The sequence below is a fragment of the Pelophylax lessonae genome (assembly GCF_965119305.1).
Source record: "Pelophylax lessonae genome assembly, chromosome: 5".
Taxonomy (NCBI): Eukaryota; Metazoa; Chordata; class Amphibia; order Anura; family Ranidae; genus Pelophylax; species Pelophylax lessonae.
In genome coordinates this window covers 493,245,535-493,273,035 of record NC_138772.1, presented here as the reverse complement: position 1 = coordinate 493,273,035, position 27,501 = coordinate 493,245,535, and positions in this window count along the sequence as shown.

Here is a 27,501-nt window from a genome sequence, read left to right as displayed (position 1 = left end):
GCACACTGCATCAAATTGGTCTGCATGGCTGTCATCCCAGAAGGAAGCCTCTACTAGAGATGATGCACAAGAAAGCCCGCAGACAGTTTGCTGAAGACAAGCAGACTAAGGACATGGATTACTGGAACCATGTCCTGTGGTCTGATGAGACCAAGATAAACGTATTTGGTTCAGATGGTGTCAAGCGTGTGTGGTGGCAACCAGGTGAGGAGTACAAAGACAAGTGTGCCTTGCCTACAGTCAAGCATGGTGGTGGGAGTGTCATGGTCTGGGGCCACATGAGTGCTGCCGGCACTGGGAAGCTACAGTTCATTGAGGGAACCATGAATGCCAACATGTACTGTGACATACTAAAGCAGAGCATGATCCCCTCGCTTCAGAGACTGGGCCGCAAGGCGGTATTCCAACATGATAACAACCCCAAACACACATCCAAGACGACCACTGCCTAACTAATGAAGTTGAGGGTAAAGGTGATGGACTGGCCAAGCATGTCTCCAGACCTAAACCTTATTGAGCATCTGTGGGGTATCCTCAAAAAGAAGGTGGAAGAGCGTAAGGTATCTAACATCCACCAGCCCCGTGATGTCAACATAGAGGAGTGGAAGAGGACTCCAGTGGCAACCCGTGAAGCTCTGGTGAACTCCATGCCCAAGAGGGTTAAGGCAGTGCTGAAAAATAACAATGGCCGCACAAAATATTGACACTTTGGACCCAATTAGGACATGATCACTTAGGGGTGTACTCACTTTTGTTGCCAGCAGTTTAGACATTAATGGCTGTGTTGAGTTTTTTTGAAGGAAAGCAAATTACGCTGTTATACAAGCTGTACGCTCACTACTTTACATTGTAGCAAAGTGTCATTTCTTCAGTGTTGTCACATGAAAAGGTATAATACATTTTTTACAAAAATGTGAGTGGTGTACTCACTTTTGTGAGATACTGTATAATCAGTATATTAAATATACAGAAATGCAATAAATAAGCTAGGCAGTAGATGACGATAAGTAATTCTCACCAACGATGCTGCATTTAGGAGATGCAAGCGGATGCAATTTTTAGTCTAACATGTGCTCTGTCTCTAAAATGGAGTCTGAGTTCCCAGGATGGACCTGTTTCTCTTCCTTAGACTGAAGAATGATGGGAACTTTTGTTAAAGGTGAACAGTTTCTAGTTTATGCAAAAACAGTAAATTTACCACTCTTGTGGTCAAATCTGATATTGCAGGCAAAACAGCCTAATTACTATCCTTCTGCAGGAAGAGCCCTTTCTATCCACTACCTGCACTTGAAAAAAATCGCAGCTAGAATATGGTTGGCTGGTATGAGCAACTCTGACTTGTTATCAGCTCTTTTATACATGGGGACCAAATTGGATAAACATGTAACGGGTGCTTAGCTGAATCTTAAAAATCGTATCTCAATTGATTTATATTTTTTTCTCTGTTAAAGTCTGATTCTATCTATTTTCCTGATACATTTCTGACAGGTTTTATTTTTCTCTTTGAACCCATTGGGAAAATGTTCTCTTACATCCTGTCATTGTGATGGCTGTACACAAAATAGAAGGGAGGAGTAAGGGTGCTACTGGGACAGGAAGACAGCACAATAAAAACATTGTCACAAGTTCGGCTCTCTTCTAGATATATTGTTGTTTATATTTGTATCCCTATTGGAGAGGCTTCTCTACACTTCCTGTCCTGCCAGGAAAAGAGGGCATATATACTAAATGGGAGGCTAGTAGTAACAAGAACCTGATGGGGCCTCTACTCCTTCCCCTTTATATCGAAAATAAAATAAAAAGCTTTTAAAGGTCAAATCTTAGTGGATGCTGGACACCCCTCCAACGTTTTCAATTCAGGTGAACCAAGCCAGCTACATAAGTTAAAATTTCATGAGTTTGGTTTGGAGAAACTTAAGTGGTCCGGACAGAGGTCTTACATTAAAAGTGCCTTTGGGATGAACTGGAGCTTTGTCTTCTCATCCATTCTCAGTACTTGACCTCATAAATGCTCTTTTTTTTCTCTAAACGAGCACAAATTCCCACAGACATACTTCAAAATCTTGAGTAAAAACTGATTAGAATAGTAGAGGCTGGTTGATTGCAATGGAGGGACTGGGGCAACTTCTTATTAATGCCCCTAGGTCTTAGAATGGGATGTCAAACAAGATCATATAGGTGTGATGCACAGATGTTATAACTTTTGGCTATATAGTGTAGCTGTACATGTAAGTTTATAAATAGAAGCTACAAGTCCATAAGGTCCCCAGGCTTGTGTGCCTCTCCAGGAACCCCAATAAGGCTTCTATCAACCCCCAAAGGGGGGGGGGTGACCTCACCAGCAGAGTAACCAGCTACATTTTGTCAGTATTCCCTCAGTGATCGACCCAGGGGCTTAAAGGCAGCCCCTTTTATGTTGGTTGACCTGTAGTGGATGGTAACCTGCCTCAAAAAATGGTGGGAAAAGCCTTACAACCAATTAATCCCTAGCTCTAGGGTCAACCTGAGGACACAGGCAACACACAACCTTTGTAGCATTTGGCATCTGGCTGGCTCAACTAACATGAGGAAATGAGCACAGTCAAGGGAATCAAGTGCTTACACAGGCAGACACATTAACTGCTTGTGGGCACCTGCCAAAATGCTTTACTACTCTTTTGACAATGCCACTTCTTTGGGTCTGCCAACCTATGGAGATAAAAACACTTGTAAATGGCTGATTTCTTATTTTAAAACATGTTGAGAAAATAGGTTATTTTACTACAGAAGTAAAGCACAAGAATCATCATTTGAAGCAGATCTAACGTTGAAAAACAAAACTTGCTAGAGTAGGAGGTTGATCTTTTTCACAGAGGAGGTTTTGCATGTCTCATCTGAAAAATACAATATTCGACCCTTCCTCCTAGCAGTTTTATTTTGTCTACCTTGTCTGTGGAAAAGGTGCAATGCAGTATACACTCCCAGCCCATTCCTTGCATATCTACAAGGCCAACAGTGCACGCACAGGAGTTACATCATTGGTGGCCATCAAATTGCTGAAAAGAGAAAATGCTGGACCCTAAAAAATTTCTGGAGAAAATGATGATGAAAACGATGAAGGGGGCAAGAGTGAGTGTGAACATGTCAGTGATGGAGGAGAGCAGACTAGGTGGAAAGTCTTTCATATTGAGCAAATATGCTGTGCGTACTTACACATCATGGCAAGAGTCCCTCACAGCTGGTGGTTTAGTTCTACTTTAAAATGATTGTAAAGATTATTTTTTAATTAAAAAGAAAAAAACATACTGTATTTTCTGGCGTATGACTACTTTTGAACCTCAAACAAATCCCCCAAAAATGGGGGGTCGTCTTATACGCCGAGTATAATATCTACAAGGTAACCTAAGTATAAGTATTACCGGTAGATGTAATCTCTCAAGACGCTGGCTGTGTGGGAATCCTGTACCAGTATACCGTATGTACTGTAGCTTCGGCTACATACAGTGTACCGCGCTGAGCCAATCAGGGAGAGCGATGTATTCTATTATTGAATGCAAAGCCTGCTCGGATTGGCGGAGTAACATCAGCCCGCCTCTCTGACTCTGCCAATTCGAGCAGGCTTTGCATTTGATAATAGAATACATCGCTCACTGTGATTGGCTCAGTGCGGTATACTGTATGTAGCCGAAGCTACGGTACATACAGTATACCGGTACAGGATTCCCACACAGCCAGCGTCTTGAGATTACATCTACTGGTAATACTTATACTTAGGGTACCTTGGAGATATTATGAGAGATTACATGTATTACAGTACTTGGGGTACCTTGGAGAGCTATGAGAAATCTGATGTTTTTCAATGGTGTTGCCTTGCTTCGGAAGGGGGGTAGTCTTATACGGTGAGTATAGCCCACAACCTATGCTTTAACTTGAAAATTAGGGGGGTTGTCTTATACGCCGGAAAATACGGTACATGTTACACTTACCTGCTCTCTGCAATGGTTTTGCACAGAGCTGCCCAGGCCCTCCTCTTCCCAGGTCCCACACCGGGGCGCTTGGCTCCTCCCCCCCACCAAGTGCCCCCATACAATCTCCCTCCTTCACCATCCCCTGCACCACCTCTTGGAGCCACAACATCCAGCCATGGACCACTGTGTTCCTGCAGACCACTTAACAGATGAGCTCTTTTATACTGTTTTAAATGTGAGCAGTTTTCCTGCCTTACCCTTTTAATTAAACTGATAACACTTAGAGGCGCTCTGCTTTTTGTTTTTATTTCCACTTTCAGAGCTGAATTCTCTCTGCAGCTGAGCTGGCCCTGAGTGTCATCTATTTTAGCCATCAACTACACCAGACTAATGACTATACATGAACTGCATACCCCTTGATGCTATATAGGTATGTGTGATGCGCCAACTCCTATCCTGCTTGTTCAAGTGCCCCCATAGCAAGCCAGTTGCTATGTGGGCACTCATGCATGCTCGCTCCTGAGCCCCACTCTATGATTGACAGCAGCAGGAGACAACGGCTTCCACTGCTGTCTCTGAGCCAATGATGAGGCAGAGAGCCTTGAGAGCCCCATCTCTCATGCACATCACTGGATGAACATCAGGTTCATGTAATTAAATAGGGGAGGATGGGGGAGGGGGAGCTGCAAGCAGAAGTTTTTTTTTTTTTTTTTTACCTTTCTGCATATAATGCACTAAGGTAAAAAAACCTTTTGCATTTACAACCACTTTAAATCCACTGGGGATTTTCTCACCATTACTATAAAAAATATTGAAAATTGCAGTTCAATAGATATAACTCAAGTAGTGAAATAGTATATTTGTTTATACAGATCTCCACACCAGAACAAAGGGATAACCCATACTCAAATGAGGCAAAGTTGGGGTCAATTGTACAGTTTTGGTTTTAGAGTATTTTGAATGGGTAATAATAAGCTGATTCCTGTGTCATGTAAAGGTCATTTACACCTGTGTAACTCTTTGAAGAGAAATCCACAGTGGATCGCTATTCACAGAGCAGCACACATGGCTGACAGACATTCAGGAGGTGATATTGCGACCATCTGAATGCCTGTTTTTTTTTTTTTTTGTTTTTTTTCTGACAGACAAACTAGCCATTGAAAAGGAATACCATAGCACAACTGCAAGCCTAGCATTTGGCTCAAGGTGGTGGAGTGGCCCCATTCACTTGAATATTTGATGTGACTGCCTGCCAAATGTGACAGGGGGATAACTTTTGCTGTGCTACCAAGAAAAGCATCATAGCCGCAGCATGTATACAATCCCAATAGGCTGCCTTTGCAGCTTAATTGCAGCTTAAATGATTGTAAACTCTCACCTTGTAAAAAAAATCCATTCAGTTTAAAATAGAAAAGAAAGGCGAAACATTTTTGTATAGATTAAAAAAAAAAGCTTTATAAACACATTTTTACCGCTTTTTTAAATAAATTATCACATTCTCTTTGTTCTCAGCTGCAAAAGAGCTGGAGGAGGAGTAGCAGCATCACACTGATCTTCCCAGTGGAAGGCTGCGGTGGATGTGTCAGGACAAGACTGATCATTGAAGCAGGCACGTGGGAGTCACAGCTGCGGCGAGGTTCTCTCAATGAACAGCAGGGCTGCTCCTGATGATGTTGATCTGACAAAACGCGTAGGGTGGAGCATCTAGCGTCATCACTTCACTTTTGGTTTGCGTCCATGGAGCGCATCACGTCCTGGACTTCCTGGTTTACACACTTATTAATAATTCTAATCATGTGAGTACAACTTTATATGTATATTTCAATAAATGTTATAAGTGGATTTACACTATGGGGCTCGTTTTCTATTATTCCCACATGTGAGTGAGGCTGATGGGCAGATTAGTTGAGGAGGAACTAAAGACAAGCCCCGGAACTGCACTGTTTATACAGCCCAAGTGTGCTGTGAATGCTGGTTACCCCATAATAGGGGAACGTTTTCTGGTGAGTGTGGACAAAGGGGGAGCAAGAGTGGAGACACCGACACACCGCATGAATTGTGACCCTATGCAGCACTAGTTATGGACTTATGATTTTAGCACTTGTTACTTTTCTCTCCACTTTTGGACATAGCATTCGTCACTGTATTATTGCTTCGTATTCAATCCCACTTAAGTGATTGCACAGTTATATGATTTTTTTTGCATTGTAGCATTCGAGTATATTTATTCTTATTTTTTCACATATATGATTTTCCACATATTCAGACATAGCACTTGTCATTTTATTACTGGTACGGATACACTTATTATGTGTTTGAATTGATATATGCTTTTTTTTTTTGTACTGCATTGCGTACCTTTTCACATTAATTAATTTTTTCACTTATGTTATATACACTATATTACCCAACGTATTGGAACTCCTACCTTTACACACACATGAACTTAATGGCATCCCAGTCTGAGTCCGTAGGGTTCAATATTGAGTTGGCCCACCCTTTGCAACTATAACAGCTTCAACTCTTCTGGGAAGGCTGCCCACAAGATTTAGGAGTGTGCCTTTAGAAATGTTTGACCATTCTTTAAGGGGTATATTTGTGAGGTCAGGCACTGATGTTGGACAAGAAGGGCAGTTTCCGCTCTAATTCATCCCAAAATGAGTACCCAGTTTTGAGGGCTTCAAAATTTGAGAGCCTGGTAAACGAGTCTTATCTAGTGATGAATCTAAAGTCATGTTGGAGTTCCCCCCATTAGGAGCGTGTCCTCAAAGAGGTGGGACTGTTGCTGGAGTAAGTTTGGAATCCTCCTCTTTTTATCCTCAATCTTCCAATGTTGCGGGGGTTAATATAGCCCCTGTACCTATCATAGGCACTCATGAAGAGTTCTGACTATGCCTACGCTTTCCGCCACTCTCCTTCCTCCATCAATAATAAGCAATCTATGAATAAAGGAGGTGACATTCATTGGTATGGTCATCCTCCATTCGAAGAGCACTTTGACAGGCCTATGACAGGTCCAGCGGGAGTATTAACCACTGAAAGATTACTCTTGCAGGGGTATGGGGGGGGGGGGGCAAACGATTGAAGATTTCAAATAAGTGAGCACCAACAGCACAAGGGACACTTCTCATTAAATGTAAATACCACCCCTTATGCTGATTTAAAAAAAAAAACTTTGGCTTTAAATATGACATGGCACAGCTGGCGTTAACTGTGCTGCCTCCTGATTTTTTAGTTACGTGAAATATGGCCACAACAGAATATATAGTACAATTTGCAATATTCGACAGCAACCAATCAGATATTCTCTTCAGGCTGCAAAGAAATGATGAAAGAGGGATTACCGAATGCTGTGAGGCATTACATTTTTTTTTTTTCTTGGCGTTATTATATACCTTTCCATATTGCTTAGATAGGATTGGGTGTTAATTAATAAGTCACAAACAGATAAAGTAAGCTGCACACTCATCCTTCGCATGCCAATATAAGTTAAAGACAAGATTTTTTCCACTGACTACATTCGCAGTTTCACAATAACAAAAGAGAGCCTGCAGAGCGTGTGCATACACATATCAGCTTAATGAACAATCACAAAAGCTTCATTGAAATTAGCAAATACGTATAATTACTATCTCTGTCCTTGAGCAATTAACATTTGTGGAGCAAAAACATATTTTCCTCAGAAATGGAAATGAATATAATGGATTCATAATTCAGCTATGCCTTTTGCACAATGGCCTTTTACCAAGAATGTAATCAAATTTTGCTATTCCTGGCAGCTTTTCACCACTTAGTAAAATTCACTATTCCATAACAATGTATAATAGTCTGTAGAATACTTCAATTCAGAAAGTCACTTTAACAATTAGTAAATTCACCAAGGGCGATTCGTTGAATTCAAAGATGTTTATCAAGCACAAAGACAATCAGAAACCCACCGTATCTTCATAAAAAATTGCTTTGCAAATTGTTTTGTTCTGAATTTTGGGATTTGTATCTAATGATCTAAAAAAGCACTCATCTCTATCATGAAATAAATGTTGGGACATCCACTACTGTATTCTCAGCCATATATGGGAAATAAAACGTCCATAGCGTAATGATTTTAATAAAATACTAGTAGTACACTTACATTTAATCTGTATAGGCCAAGCAGTAAAAACAAATAGTCAAGAAATCTGGGGCGCTGATGCTCTCCATGTACCTGAAACCGGAAGTGATGCAATGACACTGTGGCATTGACCTACGCGTTTCATCACTCAGACATCACCAGGAGCATCCTGGAGTTTCTGACTATTTGTTTTTACTGCTTGGCTTATACGGATTAAAAGCAAGTGTACTATTAGTCTTTCATTAAAATCTACACTGCGGAATTACGCTTTGAATGTTTTATTCCCCATATATGTCTGAGACAGCGGGGGTAACTGGAGTATAAGAATACAGCGTGGTCCTGTGAATGCTGAATACCCCCAGAGTTTTTCAGTGAGTACGGACATAGTGGGGAAAAAAAGTCAATCTGGCCTGAGCCTGTTGCTGTGCCATACTCACACAGGTACTCGCTGACAGCTCTCTGTGGCATGTTCAGCCACTGCAGCATTGCAAAAGTCGGGTTACACCTGGTGGGCATGCCACAAATGAGGTAGTTTACAGGCAGGTGGAATTCCCACTGAATTTCAGTCAACTAAGCACTGGTTGTGTATGACCGCCTGAAATGGCTTCAGACTCTTCTGGCCTGCTTTAGCAGATCTTCCAACCCTGGGTACTTATTTAAGAAATGTTGCACCATCAAATTGAGGACATGTGTCAGGCACATGTGTAAATTTTCCCTGTCTAAGGGCAGACAGGAGGTTTGTGCCATTATCACACACCACCATTCCTGGCTCCAGCTGGCTTGGCATGAACCATCTCTGTGCCTGCCCCTGCAGAGCTGCAAGAATCTCTGCTTCGGTGTGGTTCCTGTCCCCTAGACACGCCAACTGAAGCACTACATTGCACCTTTTAGCCTGACTCGTTGATTAGAGCCTTGAATGCTTAGGGGGTACTTGTAGTTTGTAGGACTATTCAGCAGAGGAGGGCATGGAGGAGGAGTAGGAGGGGGTAGAGCTGACAAATCTTCCATCATCACTACTAGCTGTATGGAGACATAGCAGCAGAACAAGCTGCAGCACTGGGCCCTGTCCTGCATCCTTCCGAATTGCAAGCAGAATTATTCAGTGTGCTGTGAATAAAATATAGGGTCCCTAACCATGCCTGCTGGACCACGTGTCAGAAGTAATGTGGACTTTACGGCTGATTGCCTTGCCCAACGCTGCCACAACATTGCCTTCCACGTGATGGTTCAGAGCTGGAATGGCCTTACATGAAAAGAAATAGTGACTGGGAACCTGTCATTGTAGTGCAAGCTCACAGAAGGGGGCAGAATACACCAGATGGAAAGGCAAAGGTTGTAAAGCCAGCAGCTTTGACAAGCTTGCATTTAGACACTGGGCATGTGGGTGGCAGTAACTGTATGTATTTATTACTGCAGCAGATGGGGCAAAGAAATCTGCTGGCTATAGACTACAGCTGATGGTGTGCTACTGGCAGATGTGCTGCAAGGACCTGGGACACCCTGCGTTATACCATCATCCCTGTCAGTAAAGGCTGCTGAGAGGTCATGAGGTATAGCGGGGGTAGACTGAGGTGCATAAGAAAAAGGAACAGAATTGCATCCCCTTTGGATGGCTTTCAGGTGCTCTTGCCAACGGGCTGAGTGGTGGGAGGTTAAATGCCTTGTCAAGTATGTGGTACCCAAATGGCTGGTGTTTTTGCCACGCTTGATGTGCTTGAGACAAAGTTTGCAAATTCAATCAATGGAATGGTGTTTGTTGCACTTTAACCTCAGTACTCACTACACAGACACACTTCACTGACACACTACAATATACTGCAGTGAAACTGCATTGATGCACTGCCATATACTGCATAAATGTGCAGCAACGCCCTGAAATATACTGCGTTGAGCGCGCAGTAACACACTGAAATATACTGCGTTAAATGTGCAGTAATGCACAGAAATATACTGCGTTCAACATGCCCTTACACACTATAATATACTGTGTTAAACATGCACCAATGCACAGAAATATAATGCGTTAAACGCGCATTAATGCACTGAAATATACTGCGTTAAACGGCACAAAAGGCACTGAAATATACTGCATTAAACGGCATGTAACACACTAAAATAGTATATTTATTTTAATTTATTTATATAATGCGTTAAATGTGCAGTAACACACACACAGAAGTGTACTGTGTTAACATGCATTAACGCACTGATATATACTTAGTTAAACGTGCACTAACACACTGAAATATACTGCGTTAAAAGGCATGTAATGCACTGAAATATACTAAATTAATTGAGCAGTAACACAGAGAAATATACTGTGTTAACATGCAGTAAGGCATTGAAATATACTGCGTTAAATGTCTACTAACGCACAGAAATATACTGTGTTAAACGTGCAATAACGCACATAAATATACTGCATTAAATGTGCAGTAACGCACTGAAATGTATTGCATTAAACGTGCAGTAACCCACAGAATTAAAACTGCGTTAAAGGTGCTCTAATGCACAGAAATATACTGTGTTAAATGACACATAACGCACTGGAATATACTGCGTTAAATGTGCACTTACGCACAGAAATATGCTGCAATAAATGTGCACTAATGCACAGAAATATACTGTATTAAACGTACAGTAATTCACAGACATATACTGTGTTAAACATGCTCTAACACACTGAAATGTACTGCGTTAAATGGCACGTAACACACAGAAATATAAACATGCATTAACACACTGTAATATACTGCATTAAAGGTGCAGTAACGCACTGAAATATACTTTGTTAAATGTGCACTGAACTATACTGCGTTAAGGGAAAAGTAATGCACTGAAATATACTGTGTTAAACAGGAAGTAACGCACAGAAATATAATGCGTTAAATTCAAAAGTAATGCACTGAAATTTACTGCGTTAAAAATGCAGTAACACACAGAAATATACTGTGTTAAATGTGCACTAAAGCAATGAAATATACTGCATTAAATGTGTACTAGCACACAGAAATATACTGTGTTAAATGTGCAGTAACTCACAGAAATATACTGTGTTTAACGTGCACTAATGCACAGAAATATACTGTTTTAAATGACATATAACGCACTGAAATATACTGCGTTAAATGTGCACTAACGCACAGAAATATACTGCATTAAACGTGCACTAAGGCACAGAAATATACTGCGTTAAACATACAGTAACGTACTGATATATACTGCGTTAAACCTGCACTAACACACATATATATATATAGCTTTAAACATGCAGTAACACACAGAAATATACTGTGTTAAACGTGCACTAACAGAGTGAACTATACTGCAGTAAACCTGCCCTGACAAAATAAACTGACATTAAAGATGAATGGTCATTACACTCACACTGACCGAACTATCACTAGATTTGTAGATTACTAGAGTACTCACTACACAGACACACTCCACTGACACGCTATATTATACTGCAGTAAAACTGCACTGGTGCACTGCAATATACTGCTTAAATGTGCAGTAACACACTGAAATATACCACATTAAATGTGCAGTAACACACTGAAATATACTAAGTTAAACATGCCCTAACACACAGAAATATACTGTGTTAAACATGCAGTAACACACAGAAATATACTGTGTTAAATGTGCAGTAACGCACTGAAATATACTGCGTTAAGCGGCACGTAACGCACTAAAATATACCCTGTTAAACATGCACCAACGCACTGAAATATACTGCGTTAAACAGCACATAAGGCACTGAAATATACAGCATTAAACATGCAGTAACACACTGAAATATACTTCGGTAAACATGCACTAACACACTGAACTAAACTGCGTTAAACGGCACATAACGCACTGAAATATGCTGCACTAATCAGCATGTAACACACTAAAATATAATGCATTTAACGTGCAGTAACGCACAGAAATATACTGTGTTAAACATGCACTAACACACTGAAAAATACTGTGTTAAACATGCATTAACACATTGAAATATACTGCATTAAACGTGCAGTAACGCACTGAAATATACTGTGTTAAATGCGCAGTAATGCACAGAAATCAACTGTGTTAATCGTGCACTAATGCACAGAAATATACTGTGGTAAACGTGCACTAATGAACAGATATGTACAGCTTTAAGCGTGCAGTAACGCACAGAAATATACTGTGTTAACCATGCAGTAGTGCACTGAAATACACTGCATTAAATGTGCACTAATGCACTGAAATATACTGCGTTAAACATGTACTGACGGAGTGAACTATACTGCAGTAAACCTGCCCTGACAAAACAAACTGACACTAATGTAAAGATGAATGGTCACTACACTCACACTGACTGAACTATAACTAGATTCATAGATTACTCACTACACAGACACACTCAATTGACACACTACAATATACTGCAATAAAACTGCACTGACGAACTGCAATATACTGCGTTAAATGGAAAAGTAATGCACTGAAGTATACTGTGTTAAATGTGCAGTAACGCACTGAAATATACAGCGTTAAGTGGCACGTAAAGCACTGAAATATACTGTTAAATGTGCACTAATGCACTGAAATATAATGCATTAAATGCACCCTAACGCACTGAAATTTACTGCATTAAATGGCACGTAACGCACTAAAATCTACTGTGTTATACGTTGTGAGGGATTAGCTTTGCGGCGGGCGTGGATGACCCCTTGGGGGGTGCGTTTTCACAAGAAGATAGCCGATAAGTGCTTGCAAACAACAGTTTGGTTTATTAATGCATTTTCTTCACCAGACTGCAAGCGTCAAAAACAGCAAAATAAAATAAAAGACAAAATAAATCCTTACCTCTGTGGGCGGCTACCTTCTCACACTGGAACCTACCTAAGAGTCTGTCCCCAACCTACTGTTGGGCAGACTTTCTTATCCTACAGCGGATACTCAACAGTCCATGTTTTATCTCTTCACACAGCACATGTTCATTTAACAGGTCCCTTTACTCTTCACAATGAGAATGTCTCTTTGCTTGTCCCTTCACATGGCAAACAATCCTTTATTTCTTCCACATAGCAATAGTTTGTTTTCTCACCTTTGAGAAGTCTTCACAACTGGTTACCCTCCTTAGCGCACATCACTTCATGGGGTCTTCTCCCATGCTCACACAGCTTGTCGGGAGGCACATGTCTGACTGTCCTCCTTCTCCCAGCCCACACGACTTCAGGAGACAACTTCCGGAGGCAGCAGTCCTTCTCCCAGGCTTCCTCAGCGTCGGGAGGCACACATCCGTCTGTCCTCCTCTCCCAGCCCACACGGCGACAGGAGGCAGCAATCAATAGGACTTCCTTTAGACAAATTATAGAGGCCTTCATTTCCTCATTCTGAACAGCTGAAGTCTGTTCCACTTCCTGCTGGCTAGCTCTGTAGCCAACACCCTATAGTAATTAGTGAACTTTCTAAAACAGGTGGAAATGTATCTCCTGCCTGTGACTACATTCCCAGATTTACCTGACTTCCTGTCACAACGTGTATTAACGCACTGAAATATACTGCGTTAAACGTGTACTAACGCATAGAAATATACTGTGTCAAACATGCACTAACACACAGAAATATACTGTTTTAAAAGGCACATAACTCACAGAAAAATATTGTGTTAAACATGCAGTAACACCATGAAATATACTGAATTAAACTTGCACTAACGCACAGATATATGCAGCGTTAAACGCGCAGTAACACACAAATATATAACATGGTAAATGTGCAGTAATGCACTTAAATATACTGCATTAAATTTTCACTAACACACTGAAATATGCTGCATTAAACGTGCACTAATGCGTTGAAATATACTGCGTTAAAAGTGCACTAATGGAGTGAACTATACTGCAGTAAACCTGCCCTGACAAAATAAATTTACACTAATGTAAAAATGAATGGTCACTACACTCACATTGACTGAACTATCACTAGATTCCTAGAATACTAGAGTACTCACTACACAGACACACTCCACTGACATACTACAATATACTGAAGTAAAACTGTGCTGACGCACTGCAATATACTGCATTATATGTGCAGTAACGCACTGGAATATACTTCGTTAAACGTGAACTAATGCACTGAACTTTACTGCTTTAAACGGCACGTAGTGCACTGAAATATACTGCGTTAAACCGTGTGTAATGCACTAAAATATACTGCGGTAAATGTGCAGTAACGCACATAAATATACTGTGTTAAACGTGCACTAACGCACTGAAATGTACTGCATTAAATGTGTACTAATGCACAGAAATATACTGCGCTAAACGTGCAGTAATGCACTGAAATACAATTAAAAAAGGTTGCAGCGCTGTGTAAACAAACCAACATATCAATATAAATGCAAAAGATTATACAATCTCTCAAATCACAATGAAATGTCAAATGAATAGAATTCAAGTAAAAAGAAAATCCCAGTGGAAAAGTTCCCAGTGCAAGATGTGATCTCAGGTGTCACCCATGTTGTCTTTCCGTCACCAAATAGGTAAAATGAAAACTCACCACCAGGAATATATGCTCAGTGGCGTAGCGTGGGGGGTGCAGGGGGGGGGGGCCACTGGCACCGGGCACAACATTTAGGGGGGCGCATCCCACGCCCGCAATCGGCGGGATCAAAGTGTCCCTTTATTCTGAAGTTGCCCGCCCTCCAGCACTCCACCTCTTGGCTCAGTGACCGCCGCTTTGTGCAAGACGAGCGGCGGACCGCTGAAGGTGTTATGCGGCCAGGGGGCGGGGCTGGTCATGGATGAAGATGCCAGTCCGTGGCTCGGTGCATGTGCAGCACCGCTTCCGGAGTCTCCCCCTGCTGTCCGGGCCGGCCACCGACATGCTGTCTCTCCCCTCCTCGAGTCGCCAGTGTATTGGCAGAGAACAAGGTAAGTGATGTCTTGCCTGCCCCCAGGGTCCAGGGAAGTGTGGGGGGGGTGTCAGTGTAGGGGGGGTCAGCATAGGTGTCAGTGTAGGGGAAGTGGACACGGGAGGGGGGGTCAGTGAAGGGGTTGTCAGTGTAGGTGTCAGTGTATGGGGGGGGTCAGTGTAGAGGAGGGTGTGTCAGTGTAGGGGGGTCAGCATAGGGGTCAGTGTAGTTGTCAGTGTATGTGGGGGCCAGTGTAGGGGGGTCAGTATAGGTGTCAGTGTAGGTGGGTCAGTATAGGTGTCAGTGTATGGGGGGGGTCAGTGTAGGGGGGTCAGTATAGGTGGGTCAGTATAGGTGTCAGTGTATGGGGAAGTGGACATGGGAGGGGGGGGTCAGTGAAGGGGTTGTCAGTGTAGGTGTCAGTGTATGGGGGGGTCAGTGTAGAGGAGGGTGTGTCAGTGTAGGGGGGTCAGCATAGGGGTCAGTGTAGTTGTCAGTGTATGGGGGGGATCAGTGTAGGGGGGGTCAGTGTATGTGGAAATGTAGGGGGGTCAGTATAGGTGTCAGTGTATGTGGGGGCCAGTGTAGGGGGGTCAGTATAGGTGTCAGTGTAGGTGGGTCAGTATAGGTGTCAGTGTATGGGGGAGGTCAGTGTAGGGGGGTCAGTATAGGTGGGTCAGTATAGGTGTCAGTGTATGGGGGGGGTCAGTATAGCTATTAGTGTAGGGGTCAGTGTATGTGGAAATGTAGGGGGAGTTAGTGTAGGGGTCAGTGTATGGGGGGGTCAGTGTATGTGGGAATGTAAGGGGGTCAGTATAGGTGTCAGTGTAGCTGTCAGTGTATGGGGGGGGGGGTCAGTGTAGGGGGTGTCAGTATAGGTGTTAGTGTAGGGGTCAGTGTATGGGGGGGTCAGTGTAGGGGGGTCAGTGTAGGTGTCAGTGTAGGGGGTGTTAGTGTATGGGGGGTCAGTGTATAGAAATGTAAGGGGGAGTTAGTGTAGGGGTCAGTGTATGGGGGGTCAGTGTATGTGTCAGTGTAGTGGGGGTAAGTGAAGGGGGGTCAGTGTAGCTGTCAGTGTATGGGGGGGGGTAGGTCTGTGTAGTGGTCTAGTAGGTTTGTGTAGGGGGCGCAAATTACTTGCCTTGCCCCGGGTGCTGACAACCCACGCTACGCCACTGTATATGCTGTCTAAGTTTTAGGACAGCAATCACGTGTTGAAATATGAATGTGTTGCATCTCTGGAAATCTCTGAGCAACTAAACCGGTGGTACTCCCAAACATTTAGGATGAAGCCATCAATCAGTCAAGCTGGATAAATCATCAGGCATGAAAGAGAATAGATTGTCATAGTATAGTAATCTATTCAAAAATGGTAAAACAATAAAATTAAACAAGGTAAAATTAAAATAAAAACCTTGACTCACATGAGCCAAACACTAGTCAATGTACAAACTACTGGCCATAAGATGCAATATACAAGGTCCATAAAGTGCATAGTAATGTATATGACATACCACAATACACTTACTGCGGGTGCCGCCAAACTATAGATAGGATGGCAGCTGGACCTCAGGCATATATCCCAGCTCAACGGGCCATTTCGTGCCACGCGCATCATCAGGAGAATGATGGCTCGATCCTAAATGTGTGGGAGTACCACCGGTTTTGTCGCTCCATTCAGAGATTTCCCTAGAGACAATGCATTCATATTTCAACACGTGATTGCTGTCCTATAACTTAGACAGCATATATTTCTGATGAGTTCGGATTTTAACTATTTGGTGACGGAAAGACAACATGGTGACACCTGAGATCACATTGTGCACTGGGATTTTTGCATTTTATATCTTTTTCTTTTCCACTTGGATTTTTTTTTTTCACTTTAATTATATTCATTGGAAATGTTATTGTGATTTGAGAGATCATATCATATTTTGCATTTATGTTGATATTTTGGTTTGTTTACACTGAGAGCCTGAGCCAGCTGCTCCCACTCCCTCCACAGCCCAGCGCTCCAGTGAGTGCTGGAGGGGCAGAGCAGAGAGCTGATGACTGAAAACCCCCGGCTTTCTGCAGCCTAAGGACAGAGAGCTGAGCATACAGCTGTGTTTGATCACTCAGTTCTCAGTCTTAGAGATAGTGGAGGGCAGATGCAGCACCGGCTGAAACCAATGCTTCTCTTTTAAGACTGGCTAGTGTTACTCTTGACCACAGATTTTTTACCTAAATCTCTAGGCTTTAGGTCATGTGACCTTCATTGAGTGGAGCCTTCATCTCTTTTATTATTTATGTTTTAATTAGCCACCTCATCAAGACTTTTAGCTTTATGATAACACTTAAATAGCTGTTCAAACAGATCTTCACCTTCTAGGCAACCTTCCATCCTCCTCCTGCCTTCCTCTCCTTAAATAGTGCTGTTTATTTTTATGTTTTCTTTTTCCTCTATATGCATGTCATGTGTCCCAGGAGGCATTGTCTGTCTGTTCATTAACCTCCCTGGTGGTATTCCCGAGTGTGGCTCGGGGTTAACTTTCAGTACCAAAAGCGGTAACCCCGAGCCACACTCGGGATTACCCCAGAATCTTACTCCCCTTCCCTGCGATCCCCCGCCATCCTCCCTGCCGTTCTTACACTCTCTCCCTGCTCTGTGCACGGACGATTTCTGGCACTTGCCTTCGGGTTCCCTTTCCTGCGAGTGTTGCAACGCAGGGGGGTGGAACCGGCGGCAAATTCAAAAGTGTAAATACACTAATGACATGATACAAAGGTGTGATCCTAATGGATTACACTGTATCATGCCATTTCAGCACAGGATTTCACCTGGTGACTTTTCCAGTGCCCTCCCTGTGCTTTTCCAGTGCTTTGTGCCTGGAAAATGGCGTCAAAAAAGCATTCTTTTTGCGCAAAAGCGCTTTTAAATGAACTGGAAAACAGCGACAGCGAAACTGAGTTACCTGAAGATCTGAGCGATAGCAATTCGTGGGAAAATTCATCATCAGGTACGGAAAGTGATGACAGCGATGATTCTGATGTCTCTTTCTGGCACATAGCTTGTGGAATTTGGGAAGTATATCAAATGATTCTTCAGAATTTCCAACGGAGCTATGTGCCAGAAAGAGACATCAGAATCGTCGCTGTCGTCACTTTCCGTACCTGATGACGAATTTTCCCACAAATCGCTATCGCTCAGTTCTTCAAGCAACTCAGTTTGGTTGTCGCTGTTTTCCAGTTCGTCTAAAAGTGCTTTTGCGCAAAAAGAAACCTTTTTGGACGGCATGGTCGTTCTCACTTTTCCAGGCACAAAGAACTGGAAAAGCACAGGCAGGGCACTGGAAAAGTTACCAGGTAAAATCCTGTGGTGAAATGGCATGATACAGTGTAATCCGTTAGGATCACAACTTTGTATCATGTCCTTTAGTCTATTTGCATTTTTGAAATTGCTGGCGGTTTCACTCCCCTGCATCGCAATGCTCGCAGGGAAGGGAACCGGAAGACAGGTGCCAGCATTGGCTGGGAGGATAGCGGGAGGATGGCGGGGGATCGCAGGGTAGGGTGAGTTTTTAAATATAAAACAACAGATTTCCATGCAGAAGAATGTACCGCTTTTAGCACAGAAATCTTTACATAATCAGACCGCCAGGGAGGTTAAAGGAGGAGGGGGTGGGCCTAGCCTTGTGTTATCAGCAGGTCCACCGGTTGAACCCAGCAAAGCCGGTGCTTATCGGTGACATCACAACAAAACATAGCGACGCAGGAACAAGCAGTGGCAGTGGCAAAACAGAAGAGAATATCAGTGAAAGTCTTTAGTAAAGTTAGTGCATTCTAAACTCCTGTAGGGGTTGCGGGACTTTACTGGCAATGTTAGGATCTATCCACATCCCTTACCTGCAGCTGGCTCAGTTTCTCAACCTGCCACTATGAGGCTGAGCCAGCCACTCCCTCCACAGCCCAGCGCTCAAATGACAGTTGCCATCACTGACAGTCACCTCTCTCTGCTCGCTGAAGACTCAGAAGTGAGCAATCAGTGGTTTTTAATTATTTGATTGTCCAGTTCTCGGTCTTTCAGGGACAGATGCACCATTGGACCAATAGCGCATCCACCTAGGTGAGTATAAATGTTTACTTTTTTAATTCTCATACTTCTCTTTAATAATAATATCTTCTTAAACTAAACTAAAACTTGAACTGTTTTTTTTTTTTTTTTTACACAAAGTTCTCCTTAAATGGCTGAACCAATAAGTTCTGCTGGGCAATAGTGTCATATAATATCCAGGCCAAATTTTAGTCCTGGAGTAGACACGTCAGTGAACCTGAGCAGGTCTACACTAGTGTATCAGCTAGACCAGCCATTTTCAACCAGGGTGCCTTGAGGTTTCTTCAGGGGTACCTTGGCAAAATACCTAAAAATTGCCTCAAAAATGTATACAAGCCATCCGGTGGATGAAGTTTGCCTTTTAATTACATAACGCCACAGGTTTTTATTGTACAACATTTCAACCTTCCAGCCGCCAGTGTCCTAACAACCAGTGATGTCATCAGTGTTGATAAGAAGGGTGTGGATCGCCAGCACAGAATCCTTATTTGACCCTCCCCTGCCCCTCTCCATTAACACTGGAGTCACATTAGCTGAGTGATAGAAAGAAACTGAGGGAGAAGAGAAGCACTGGAATACTAGTTGGTACCAATGGGCAAAAGTGTATTTGCTTTGAAAGAACAAATAACCTCTAAAATTGGGTGTCCTACGTGTGTTGATGCTGCCGCATTATGTAAAACTATTAGAATCGTTTTTTACATTTTAGAATGGGGTGCCTTGACAAAAAAAAAATGTTGAGAAACATTGAGCTAGACTAATAAAAGAACAATGTACAGTTCCTTTAAAAGAAAATGTTTACTTCATAGTATATAATTAATTGCTACAAATTTGATATATATATAAACTAAAATCAAACAGCATTAATCAATAAAACATAGCCTCCTGATTTCATTATTTTAGGAAAAAGAAAATTATAACTGAATGGTAATCCACTCAACATGTGCTCCCTGGAGGATAATGAATTGCTGACATGAAATAAGAAATAATTTAAAACGTCATTAGTGTCCTTGGTTGCTAGGACTATGTACAATAAAATTGTCCTACAAATTTGGAGTCAAAGCATTTTTTATATACCTATAATATACTGTATTTTAAACAAGGTTTTAGAATTGTATGTTCTATTTGTTGTAATTCAAAAGTATATAAAAATAATGCAACTATAAGATGTGTTTATTTGGACAAAATACAGCACAACATTCTTTTTCCCATCAATATATATTTTAGAAACTAAATAATCTTTTAAGATTGTATTAAAGTGCCAGATATTGGATATGGCAGCACAGGCTATAGTTTAAAGCTAAACTCCAACCAAACACCTAGATACACCAGATACATAAATGTGTGCTGCAGAAACATTCCCACATTTGATACTTGCGGTTATACACTTTTGGATTTCCCCCTTTCATAATCATGAAATAAAACAAACAATAACATTAGCCAGAAAAGAAACTCAAGATAGCAAAATTGTATTGCATCTTGGTACAATCTTAGCCAATGGAAAAAATACCTGTAGCCAATTTTATGCTCCATTACGGGGGGGGGGGGGGGGGTTAGTGTAGTACCCCCTATTACATTGGTGGTCAGTGTAGTACTTCCCCTGTTACATTAATGGTCAACATAGTTCCTCTGTTACATTGGTGGCTATTGTAGTAGCCCCACCTCATTTTGCATTAGGGTTTATTGCAATGCCTCCATAACCTTGGCAGTCATTGTAGAATACCCTTTTACATTATTGGTCAGTGTAATGCCCTTATGACATTTGTAGTCAGTGTAGAATCCCCCAGTTACTTGGTGGTCAGTGTAATACCCCCTGTTACATTGTGGGTCAGAGTAATTCCGCATAACTTTGATGTTCAGTGTAGTGTTTCTTTTACATTTGGGGTCATAGTAATGCCATCATAACATTGTTTGTCAGTGTAGAGCTCCTTTACAATTGTGGCCAGAGTAATGCTGCTTTAAAATTGGAAATCAGTGTAGTGCTTCTTTATACTGGTGATCAGTGCAATGCCCCTATAAAACTGGTAGTCAGTGCAATGCCCCTATAACATTGGTGGTCAGTGCAATGCCTTTGGTGGTCAGTGTAATGCCCCTTAACATTAGTGGTCAGTGTAGTGCTCCTCTACTTTGGTGGACAGTGTAGTGTCAGAACTTACATAGGTGGTCAGTGTAGGGTGCCAAGATACAGTACATTGATAGTCAGAGTAGTGATGGGATCGTACTCAGAACATCTTAACCCTATAAATAATCACTCTTGACTCAAACCTGTGGATTGAATAGGCAGTGGCCCTTTATTATAGGCAAAAAAAATAATTTATTTATTATATCATCACCAAAATAAGGTGTAATTAATTAATTAATTAATCCATTAAGCAACACTCATAACATAAGCATTAGCCATTTTACATAAGCATATAGCTCAGCTATTGAAGCTCAAACTACCAATTTTTATTAAACTTAAAGTGATACTAAACCCAGGACCCTGCATTCACTATATCTGGTCTCCCCCAGTACACAGAACATGGAAATGCAATTATTTTAGTAAATATAAATGGATAAATACCTTTTCTCATCAGCAGTATATAGTAGCTGTAACACTGAGCGCTCCGGTCCCTGCTTCTGGACCGGAGCGCTCGCAGCGTTCGTTCCAGATCCACTCACCTGTGCCCGCTCCGGCTCCCTCCTCCACTCCCCGCTCACATGGTTCCCGGAGCGCGCGCCCCTGCACCATAGGGCGCGCGTGCGCAGGTCGTTTGAAATTTAAGGGGCCTGTGCACCAGTAATTGGTGCCTGGTCCAAACCTCCCTTCCTGTTTCCTGTGACCTGTGACCTGTTTCCTGTGACCTGTTTCCTGTGACCTGTTTCCTGTTTCCTATATAAGTGACCTGCCCCTTCCAGCCATTGCCGGATCTTTGTTGCCTTGTTGCCTTAGTGAAAGCGTTATTTGTGTAATCCTTTGCCTGTTGCCGAACCCTTTGCTAACGACTATCGCCTCTGAACCTGTGCTGCCTGCCCTGACCTTTGCTACGTCTGACTACGCCTCTGCCTGTCCCTTTTGTACTACACCTATATCAGCAGTCGGTGAGGTTGAGCCGCTACCAGAGGACACGACCTGGTAGTTACCGCCGCAGCAAGCCCATCCCGCCTTGCGGCGGGCTCTGTTGAAAACCAGTAACTACTTAGAACCGATCCTCCGGTACGGTCCACGCCAATCCCTCACTGACACAGCGGATCCACTCCCTGCACCGCTCCTGCTACCAGTCCGGACCCTGACAGTAAGATCCGGCACTGGATCCCGTTGATGTGCCTCTGCCTAGTATAGCGGACCTTACTACAGTTGTGGCCCAGCAGTCGCAGCAGATCGCTCAGCAAGGTCAACAGCTGGCACAGTTGACCGCCATGCTGCAGCAGCTTCTTCCAGCACAGCAGCAGCCGCCTCCACCGCCTGCATCTGCTTCACCACCGCAGCCTGTGGCCGCCGCCACTTCTAGAGTCCGTCTGTCCATGCCGGCCAAGTACGACGGTGATCCCAAGTTGTGCCGCGGATTCTTATCCCAATGCTCCCTTCACCTGGAGATGTCGGCTGACCAGTTCCCCTCGGAGCGAGCCAAGGTGGCATTTGTCGTTAGCCTGCTTTCGGGGAAGGCCCTGGCCTGGGCTACACCACTTTGGGACCGCAACGATCCTGCCACTGCCAGTGTCCAGAGTTTCTTTGTGGAATTCTGGAGTGTTTTTGAGGAGCCAGCCCGGGCTGCCTCAGCAGAGACTGCGTTATTGAACTTGTCCCAGGGGAGTTCCTCTGTCGGAGACTATGCTATCCGTTTCCGCACCCTGGCTTCGGAACTCTCCTGGAATAACGAGGCGCTCTGTGCTACCTTTAAGAAAGGCTTGTCCAGCGCCATAAAGGACGTCCTGGCCGCACGAGAAGTCCCTACCAACCTGAGTGACCTCATCCATTTGGCCACCAGGATTGACCTGCGTTTTGCTGAGCGACGAGAGGAACTGCTACAGGAAGAGGGAAGTGCTCGTCCCAGACGCTTTCCTCGTCTGGCGCCTATCTTCCAGCCTCCACCGCAACCCTCTTCTGGGCCTCCCGCCGAGGAAGCCATGCTGGTGGATCGGTCTCGCCTGACCACGCAAGAAAGGAACCGCCGTAGAGATGAGAACCTCTGTTTGTACTGTGCCAGTACTGAGCACTTTCTAAAGGACTGTCCTCTCCATCCACCGCGTCAGGGAAATGCTCGCACCTAGTCAACGTGGGAGAGGCGTTGCTAGGTGTGAATACCTCCTCTCCACGCATTACGGTACCCGTGCGGATTTCCGTGTCCGCCAAGATCTCCTTTGCTGCCTCTGCCTTTCTGGATTCCGGTTCAGCCGGTAACTTCATCGACGCCTCGCTGGTGAACAAGTTCCACATCCCTGTGGTTCGTTTACTGAAGCCCATCTTCATCTCCACAGTTAATGGAGAGAGACTCGACGGTATGGTGCAGTTCCGTACAGAACCCCTCCAGATGGACATCGGAGTCCTGCATTCTGAGCGATTGGAGTTTTTTGTGTTACCCCATTGCACCTCAGAACTCCTCTTGGGTCTGCCCTGGCTCCAGCGCCATTGTCCCGTTCTGGATTGGACCTCCGGAGAGGTTCGAAGCTGGGGTTTGGCTTGTTTCGGCAGATGTCTCAAGTCGGTACGAGTCAAGTCTGCACCTGTTATTTCTCCTCCTCCCGGACTGCCTGAACCATATGCGGATTTTCCAGACGTTTTTTGCAAGAAACAGGCAGAGGTGTTGCCTCCACATAGGCCATATGACTGCCCCATTGACTTGCAACCTGGCACTACGCCGCCTAGGGGAAGAATCTATCCTCTCTCCCCTCCAGAGACTCTAGCCATGTCAGAGTATATCCAGGAGAACCTGCAGAGAGGGTTTATCAGGAAATCCTCTTCTCCTGCCGGAGCAGGATTCTTCTTTGTTGCGTAGAAGGACGGTACCCTTAGGCCTTGCATAGACTTTCGGGGTCTCAACAGCATTACTGTAAAGAACCGTTACCCTCTTCCCCTGATTACGGAACTCTTTGACCGGTTACAAGGCGCCAAGTACTTCACCAAGTTGGATCTCAGAGGGGCCTATAACCTTATTCGCATCCGAGAGGGTGACGAGTGGAAGACGGCTTTTAACACCCGAGACGGGCATTTTGAGTACTTAGTCATGCCTTTCGGGCTCTGTAACGCTCCAGCGGTCTTCCAGGAGTTCGTTAACGACATTTTCCGAGACCTGCTCTATACCTGTGTCGTGGTCTATTTGGATGACATCCTCATCTTCTCTACTAACTTGGATCAACACCGTGCTCATGTCCGCTTAGTACTCTCCCGTCTCAGAAAGAACCGTCTCTACGCTAAATTTGAAAAGTGTTTGTTCGACCGTACCAGCCTTCCCTTCCTGGGCTACATCATTTCTGCCAAGGGACTACAAATGGATCCTGCCAAACTGTCTGCCATCCTGGACTGGCCTCGTCCCTCTGGCCTTAAGGCCATCCAGCGATTCCTCGGATTCGCAAACTATTATAGACAGTTCATCCCGCATTACTCCACCCTTGTGGCACCAATTGTAGCCCTAACCAAGAAGGGGGCTAACCCGAAATCTTGGCCGCCCCAGGCCGAGAAGGCCTTCAGCGCTCTTAAGTCTGCCTTTGCCACTGCCCCAGTTCTGTCCAGACCGGATCCTACTAAGCCGTTCTACCTGGAAGTAGACGCTTCCTCTGTTGGTGCTGGTGCTTTGCTCATGCAAAAGACTACGAGAGGCAAGTCGGTTACTTGCAGGTTTTTCTCTAAGACTTTCTCTCCCGCTGAAAGAAATTATTCTATTGGGGATAGAGAATTACTCGCCATCAAGCTGGCCTTGGAAGAGTGGCGGCATTTACTGGAAGGATCGGTACATCCCGTGAACATCTACACGGATCATAAAAATTTATCTTACCTCCAGTCTGCTCAGAGACTAAATCCCCGCCAAGCTCGCTGGTCTCTATTTTTTGCCAGATTTAACTTCCGGATCCACTTTCGTCCAGCGAGCAAGAACCTCAGGGCCGATGCCCTCTCTCGTTCATCTGATGTCACAGGAGAGGAAGTCAAGCCACAGCACATTGTGCCCCGGAATGTCTGGTCACCGTGGCACCTATAGACTTGCGTAACCTCCCTCCCGGAAAGACCTATGTTTCTCCCCGTCTTCGCCTAAAGGTTCTTAAGTGGGGACATTCTTCTCTTCTCGCAGGACATCCTGGCGTCCGAAAGACTCTACAACTTATCTCCAGGAGATATTGGTGGCCATCCTTGGAGAAGGACATCTCTGAATTTGTACAGTCCTGCTCTGTATGTGCCAGAGACAAAACCCCTCGCCAAAGACCCGCCGGCTTTCTCCAGCCACTTCCCATACCAGAGACTCCTTGGTCCAATATCGCGATGGACTTTGTTACGGACCTACCACCATCTTACGGGAAAACGATAATTTGGGTCGTCGTAGATCGCTTCTCGAAGATGGCGCACTTCATCCCGTTGCCAGCCTTACCATCCGCACCTCAGTTGGCCAAGCATTTCCTCCGACACATCTTCCGGTTACACGGCCTGCCTTCACATATTGTCTCCGATAGAGGAGTCCAGTTTGTGTCCAAGCTCTGGAGGGCTCTCTGTGGATGGCTTAAAATCAAGCTGGATTTCTCTTCTTCATACCACCCCCAAACCAACGGACAAGTAGAGCGGGTCAATCAAATCTTGGGCGACTACCTTCGCCACTTCGTTTCCTCCCTTCAAGACGGTTGGGTCGACCTCCTCCCGTGGGCGGAGTTTTCCTATAACCACAAAGACTCTTCCGCCACCAACAAGTCTCCCTTCTTCGTGGTTTACGGTCGTCATCCTCTGCCTCCTCTGCCGTTATCCTCCTCCTCCGGTGTACCTGCAGTGGATGACCTGGTGCAAGACTTTTCTGCCATCTGGCGTGAGACGCGCCTGTCCCTCTTACAGGCCTCATCCCGCATGAAAATCCAAGCGGACAAGAAACGTCGGTCTCCTCCTGTCCTGGTTCCTGGGGACAGAGTTTGGCTCTCCTCCAAGTACGTCCGCTTCAGGGTTCCTAGTTACAAGCTTGGTCCTCGTTATTTGGGACCCTACAAGGTCAAGAAGAGGATCAATCCTGTGTGTTACCAACTCCATCTCCCTCCCTCCCTTAAAATTCCCAACTGTTTTCATGTCTCCCTCCTCAAGCCTGCGGTCTTTAATCGCTTTTCCCCCAAGAATCTTCCTCCCACGCCTGTATCCGGTACATCGGATGTCTTCTCCGTTCAGGAGATATTGGCCTCTAAATTGGTCAGGGGGAGAAGATATTTTTTGGTGGACTGGGAGGGCTGCGGTCCTGAAGAGAGATCCTGGGAGCCAGAGGAGAATATCTTGGACCGTAACCTCATCCTCAGGTTTCTGGGTACCAAAAAGAGGGGGAGACCAAAGGGGGGGGTACTGTAACACTGAGCGCTCCGGTCCCTGCTTCTGGACCGGATTGCGCTCGCAGCGTTCGTTCCAGATCCACTCACCTGTGCCCGCTCCGGCTCCCTCCTCCGCTCCCCGCTCACATGGTCCCGGAGCGCGCGCCCCTGCACCATAGGGCGCGCGTGCGCAGGTCGTTTGAAATTTAAGGGGCCTGTGCACCAGAAATTGGTGCCTGGTCCAAACCTCCCTTCCTGTTTCCTGTGACCTGTTTCCTGTTTCCTGTTTCCTGTGACCTGTGACCTGTTTCCTGTTTCCTGTGACCTGTTTCCTGTGACCTGTTTCCTGTGACCTGTTTCCTGTTTCCTATATAAGTGACCTGCCCCTTCCAGCCATTGCCGGATCTTTGTTGCCTTGTTGCCTTAGTGAAAGCGTTATTTGTGTAATCCTTTGCCTGTTGCCGAACCCTTTGCTAACGACTATCGCCTCTGAACCTGTGCTGCCTGCCCTGACCTTTGCTACGTCTGACTACGCCTCTGCCTGTCCCTTTTGTACTACGCCTATATCAGCAGTCGGTGAGGTTGAGCCGCTACCAGAGGACACGACCTGGTAGTTACCGCCGCAGCAAGCCCATCCCGCCTTGCAGCGGGCTCTGGTGAAAACCAGCAACTACTTAGAACCGATCCTCCGGTATGGTCCACGCCAATCCCTCACTGACACAGCGGATCAACTCCCTGCACCGCTCCTGCTACCAGTCCGGACCCTGACAGTAGCCTTGTGACTTGTATTAGTTCCTAGTAAAGCTTGTATGAGCAGTTTTCATTCTCCCTTGATCCTCTGTCTGGACAGTGCTGATTGGCCCTGTGCTGATCACATGCACTCCCCCAAGAAAAAAATAAATAAAAGCTCTCTAGCAATACTCATCAAACTGAGCATATGCAGCCCGTCCCCTGGCTCTGTAAATAATCAAGTTATTTTTTTGGAGAC